A 6,935-nucleotide genomic window follows, 5' to 3' on the forward strand; every position below is an offset into this window, starting at 1 on the left:
TTCCCTTTATTTTTTTGAGCTGGGGGCCAATTTGAATTGTTTAAAAAAATGAAAGGCGAAACATTTACCCTATGAATAAATAATATGTAGACTTCAAGGGAAAATAAAATAAAAGCAAATGTCCATGTGGAATTTCTAAATGAATTAAGCAAAGTGCTATTCAGTTTCACTTTATGGTGATGTATTTATCATCTGTTAATCCTTGTGTTCGCATAGTGCACTCTTTATTTTTTTTCTGAGGATTATTAAAAAGGTTTGGAAACTATATAAGTAGGAAGTATCTTTGTAATGACACAACTAGCTTAACACAAAGAGAATGACATTGGATGTTATGCTTATTTTAGTCTGAAACTATCCAAAATTACTCAATACAAAACAGAGGTTGCTGATCCTTGCCCAGTGTTATGGCGAGGAAATGTTCTGATACTAGCTCTAGACCCACCATCTTTTTGCAAAGCAGTCCATATCCATATCCATCACTGGTCGTTTCTGTACCAAGTTTTGTTGGTAACACTTTATTTTAAGGGGTGTGCATAAGACACTGTCATAAACATGTTATAACAACAGTCATGAACATGGAGGAGTCTTCATGAATGTTGTCATAAAGTATAATTCGGTAAATGATGACACTTTTAATGCAAAGCTGAACTAAAAGTTGCATTAAAAGTCCATTAAAAGTGTAAACTTTGCATTAAAAGTGTAATTATTTACCAAATGACAATTCATGACAACAGTCATATTCATGAGGTCTTGACTATGTCAGTCTTATGCACAGCCCTTCAAATAAAGTGTTACCATTTTGTCATATCAGAACATTCCTTCTGGCTTTACCTTGGTGCTGAACTGTATTTGTCAGTAAGTGTATTTACATGATTTACCTTTTCTAGTGCACAAGCCATGATTCTATAAGATTGTGGAAATTGAGTCTCCTCTACAAAACAGATATCCTTCCATTATTCACCTTCAATCAGTGCTCAATATTTTCAGTATTAGGATAGAGGTAAGTGATGTACAGGAAGAGGCAACAGTAAAGTGTCATTGTTCATTAACTCAAGTTGAAAGGGAAAAAAAAACCCAGACAGCCTTGCTTGATTAAGTTCCACTCAAAAAACTCAGTTTAACTTAAAATGAAGTGCTCTCTAGTCAGTAAAGGCTGAAGGAGATTTGCCGTTTTCACTGTTTCACTTGATTTGACTTGGAATCATTTAACCAATGCTGGCAGATTTATTGGTCAACAAAGTAGGTTTTTAATGTTACCATCCATTTTTGTTCAAACAAGATGCTGGTATGCTAGCTTTAGCCGTTAGTTTGTGACAGGCAAGGACGAAATCTGCAGCCACTAATGCTTAAAGAACTGGTCCATAGTGGTTTTCCCACTGAGAGTGACCAAGTGACAGGTCTGTACAATAACTCTATCCCCAGCTTCTACTAGTTAGCTTAGCAGCCTAATTAGAGAGTTGTTGTAACATTGCATGTGACCACAGTAAGCCATTTTTACATTCAAGGATGGCATAAACAATGTGCATTATGTTAAATAGAGACTTATTTTAGATCGAGTTTTAGAAAAATCATCTGTTGACTGCCAGATGTACAAATTACACTCCACTGAGCTTTTTATGGGTAAAAATATGTCTGATGACCTCCTCACCCCCACGCCCCCAAGGCTTTGCTTGCAGTAATAGGGGTGTTTCTTTAGTCTATTGTGGTAAAGACAGAACTCCCCATCAAGAAAAAAATGTGAAAAAACAACAAAAAAAACAAAACAAAACAAAAAAAAAAAACCTAAGATCAAAACAATGTCCTTTTTATTGTAATTATATGAATATGATCGATAATGAAAAGTGACAAAAAATCTACTTGAAGATGCCCTTTGATGTGTAAATCGGTTTTAATGTCAGTACAGTAGTCGGATGTTCAAAGGACTTTTAAGATCCCTGTTTCAGCTAAACATGAATATGAGGTGAACTAAGAGTGTAATGTCCTTCAAAATGTTTGAACCCAATACAGATGATTGGTCAAACAGAAATAGCCATAAAAAATGCTGCGAGATCAGATCGCAGAAGGGATAGCCAGACATCTCCTCTCCTCAACGACTCCTTATGGAGATTCCAAGGTGTTCTTTGCCAGATGATATACTTAGTCCCACCAGCAAGCTTCCAGTCTTCCTTAAGGTCTTCTTCCAGTGGAACATGCCTGGAAAAGCTTAATAGGGAAGCGACCAGGAGGCATCCTCATTAGATTTTAGGATCATGTCAACTGATCACCATCAGAAGTGGAAAGGCAGCAGCTCTACATTCAACAACCCTGAGGAGACAAACAGAACTCCTCACCTTTTCTCTAAGGGAGAACAGTAAAGCCAAGCTTTGCTTTTTAAACTAGGCTCTTCATTATTGCACATGAAGCACTAATCCATCTGTTCATCTCTCATTCCATCCTACCATCATTTGTGAACAAGACCCCAGGAAACTTCACACAGCCCCATTTAGTCTGTTTTTATCAAATTCTTCTTCATTTGCCTAGAAAGTGGGGTTTGTTTGGAAAGATATAAATGAGAAATCAAACTCTGATGTGGTTCAAATGCAGATGTGACTGCTCCAAAGGAAGGAAGCAGACTATAGAGCAGGGCATTCTGGGTAAATACGACCAAAACAAGAGTGAGTCTAGATTTGAGGGAGGAATGGTTTGTGGTCTTTGGGGAAAAATCTTTGTAGTACAAAAGAAAATCCTACAACCACTAAGCGCTGAAGGAAGGAAGTTACTCTCAGAGTCAAGTTGCTCAAAGGATTTCTTTGGATTGACACAGTCTGAAAGAGACCAACAGCAACTGGAAATGTAACAAACGTTGCACCTTTAGTCCCCAATCAAACAGTCTACCAGACTATCTGAACAGGCAAAGACTTTACACCCTAACTCAGAGGGAGAAGTCCAACTTTTTCCTTGGCCTCAGACTTTGAAGCAAGTTGAAGGTGTTGATCTGAAGAAGCCAACATAAAGAGATAAAACTGAAGCTTCTTGAGCTCAGAGGCACTGAGAGAAGCTTCATCATTTGGAGTCTGATGTGAATAGAGCTGATGCACCTCTGCACTGAAAGAAGTTGGAGACTGAAGTGGTTTGGAAAGATACCTCCTAGCAGCCTCGCTTTGAAGGTGTGCTGAGCATTCCCAATGGAAGGAGAACCAGAGGGAATATTTACATACCTTCTGACATAAGTCAATCAATGATTATGGGGATTTCTGGGTTTCCCTCCTGGCTCTGTTATCTTAGCAATCTGGAATATGATGGTGAAATGGAATTAATCTAAACTGATCCTAAATTCTTGACAGATGTTTTGGCTATAATTGGACTGAAACTTCCATAGACATCTAAAGTGAATTTTAGACACCTAAGAGAAGAATAAATTTCGTAGAGAATGGTGAGAATAAGTTGGCATCACAAAACCTTATGAAACTACGATTCTTCATCAGTAACTGTATTACTTTCTCTCTCCTTTTCAAACAATCAATAATTGTTTCAAAATGAACCATCTTGTTATCAAGGCAGAGTCAGTGCCAATTTAAGACATTAGCATGGCAACATTCCTTTGGAAGAATATGCAATAGATTAACACAAAGAAGCACATAAAGATAGGACGGAAAGTGAGGTTCTGTTTATTAAAGAAAATAATTGATTATGGCCCAGTCTTGGACAAAAACATGTTTCCAAAGGTTTCACTAAAACTTCAGGAGTCAGAGTCACTTTAAATGTATTTGAAGAGAAGTTCTGCAAAGTTCTTATCAGTAAGAGACAGTGACTTACTATCAGAAGAGGCAGATCTCAACAATAAGAGGAAATCAATAAGCCGTAAACGTGCATTGATGAGGCAGAAAGTACCATGTTGACCAGTGTCGAGTTCAATTTACACAATGGCCAACAGGTGCTCTTCTTCACTGAAAAGACTGAAAACTGTTCACTTTGGCAGGCTGTTTTAATGTAAAATCAAGTTTCTACTAGGTAAAATAGCTATCTTGTCTAGTAACTTTAATTACAATCTTCTTGAATTGTAATTACGGATGATGACGAATTTGGCAACGTCATTTGAAATATCTTGAAAGGTATAATGATCCGCCGAAATGCAACTAAAGACATCTTGAATTCTTCTCCATCCATCCATCCATTTTCTATACACTCTTGTCCCTAGTGGGGTCAGGTTTTCTGGTGCCTATCTCCAGCTAACTTTCTGAGTGAGAGGCAGGGTCACCCTGGACAGGTCGCCAGTCTGTCGCAGGGCAACACAGAGACAGACAGGACACACAACCATGCACACACACACACACACACACACACACACACACACACACTCACAGCTAGGGAGAATTTAGAGAAACCAATTAACCTGACAGTCATGTTTTTGGACTGTGGGAGGAAGTCAGAGTACCCAGAGAGAACCCACCATACACAGGGAGAACATGCAAACTCCATGCAGAAAGACCCCAGGCGGGGAATTGAACCCAGGACCTTCTTGCTGCAAGGCAACAGTGCTACCAACTGCACCACTGTGCAACCCTTGAATTCTTCTTTTTAGTCATAATGTAAATACAAATATCTTAAATTATCATTCAGGAGAGTCAACATGTATCTGTCTCTAGTCAAAGCTCATTTTTAGATCCCTGGAACATAATTACAGATAGATGAAACAGATTTTATGTTAAAATGGCCTGCCATAGCCTCTCCTCCATGGCAATCAACTCCAGACTTTAAAAGACAAAGGTTGATAAAAGACAAAGGACCAGCATGTTTTAGCGTTAAAGTCCACTAAAACATGATGAGGGCTAATCTGCACTCCAAGGATATCTTTACTTTTACAGTAACCTCTCAGTGATTAACATCTTTCTACTGCAGGAAATGGAACTTTTATTAATAATAATACATTTGCAGAACTGCTCTTCAAAAAATCCAGATGAACCCTTTGACATTTGGTGGAGCTTTGCCTCATCTGGACACTGAAGCCACATGTTTTGCTCAGTGGGGATGTCCCTGTTTTCCAGGGGCCACAGTTTATATGTTAAATTATGCATAATATACACCACAGGTTCACTGGAGCTCTCAGTTTTATCATTTTATTGGGCCTTCCTCCTATCTAGATCTGGAAGATGAACCATCATGTAGGAATAGTTTCACAGTAGGGAACAATAACACATAAATTCACATTGTTTCTTTCAAATTCTGTGAAAAAAAGTAAACTTTTTTGTATGTTGCAAAAATGGCATTTAGTGGCCTAGTTTTTATAATCCAACCAATTTAGCTAATCTAAATTTTATTTCATATTTATAGCTCAGACATAGGAGTGATAACAGTCAAACAGTCAGCAAGAAAGCCGGATGGAACAGAAGAGTTTCTTTCCCATTTAAAGACGGATCCGTTCACTGTTCTAAGTTTCTTCAATGCTTTTATTTGGATCCTTTCAATATTCTTTTGTAATAGTGACTTTTTAACGTTCACCTTATATTTTAAATAGGGAATGCATTACAGAATTAACATTACCGCAACTCTCTAAGATCGGCAAATCTAAAATGCTAAATATCCTAGTTAAAAAAGTAAAAATGCATTTAAAAAAGGATAGAAAGTGACAAACAAACAAACAGAAGTACGATAATAAAACCAAAAAAAAAAGTAAAATAATCAAGCCAGGAAGATTGTGATCTCTCATTATTTTGCAACAGAACCATGCAAAGGAGCCAGGTAGGTTTCTCAGTTCCTCTGCTGATGTGTGGCTGTATAACAGCGCCATTCAAGCCATGCCGATTTCCCAAGACCACAGGAAGCTCTAATTAACTGGTAAGAAAGGTAGACTGCATCATGTTTCATTGTGGTGTGCAGCACTGAGCCAGAAGTTAGACTAATAAATATTCTCTACGTTTATCTCTGAACTTTTCATTTGTTACTGTTAGTAGAAACAGGAATCAAAAAAAGAAGATGTTTGGAGTTGCGGTGTAATGGAGGCAATGATATGCATTACATTAAGACAGTTTCTTTACATTTTTGGAGAGGAATGTATCTGAAAAAGGAATGCAATGCTGTATTCAGACTGTTAACATTGTAAAAAAGCTTTGAAATTAGTAATTAAATAACCCTCTACTATTTATACATTCAGGCACTGAAAAATCACATGTCAATATGTAACTAAAAAAGATAGTTGCTCTCTTTTTTTTTCTTCCCTGGTAAGAACAAGGAAGCTGATACCTTGAAGTTGGCAAACGAGTACATTTCCCCTACCTTGGAGTAATGCCATGTCCATCCTCTTTTCATGCGATCATTTCTCCTCCTCTTGAAGTGCATTTTCAAACACTGACCTGGAGTCAGAGCTTTCGTGGTTTCTCCTAAAGCTTTCACCCTAAGCTGTGAGAAAGAATCCATGACGCTTGTCTTTTTGTGAAGGAAATCAAATGGTTTATCTGGATCCTCTCCTTGGACAAACAGAGAAACGGACAGATGGGTGGACAGATGTCCTCCGTGGCCCCAGAGGGCCAGCAGGTGACCCGAGGACCTCTGCTCCACAGACCAACATCCCCCCCACCCCGTGTGGTTAAGGACTCTCCGGTGTGATAGCCAGCTCTCACTCCAGCGACCCTGAACTCAGTCATTTTTTTAACTATACAAGGGCTTTTACAAAAAAGCTAACAGGAACAGCCATACAATGGCTAAAACATAAACCATACCTCTACTTTATCTCTGTCATTTTTTGATTTTTTTTTTCTCTGACATTTTTGGATGCATTTTGTGTTTTCCCCATTATTTGTTTGCCTTTCTTTGTTCTTTTTGAGTAGCTCTAATCCAGAACTCTGTGTGCTGAGAGGCTCAGTCACAGAGAAACTGGACTTTGGAGGTTTTGGATTCTTCTTTTTTTTTTTTTTTTTTTTTTTTTTTTTTGTTTGGGGGGGGGGGAGGGGAAAAAAAGG

General features: G+C 38.1%; 1 long non-coding RNA gene across 1 annotated transcript in view; it reads left to right on the forward strand.

Moving 5' to 3' along the window:
- Positions 1 to 4,207, forward strand: part of LOC106950986 (uncharacterized) — a 20,724-nt gene extending 16,517 nt beyond the window's left edge. Inside the window, exons 3-4 of the long non-coding RNA XR_001425723.1 lie at positions 150 to 153; positions 2,748 to 4,207. This is a non-coding gene — a long non-coding RNA (uncharacterized LOC106950986). The remainder of the gene's footprint in view (positions 1 to 149; positions 154 to 2,747) is intronic.
- The last annotated feature ends 2,728 nt before the right edge of the window (positions 4,208 to 6,935 follow it).

The sequence above is a fragment of the Poecilia latipinna genome, unplaced genomic scaffold (assembly GCF_001443285.1).
Source record: "Poecilia latipinna isolate Pla-1442-1.1 unplaced genomic scaffold, P_latipinna-1.0 Scaffold433, whole genome shotgun sequence".
Lineage (NCBI taxonomy): Eukaryota > Metazoa > Chordata > Actinopteri > Cyprinodontiformes > Poeciliidae > Poecilia > Poecilia latipinna.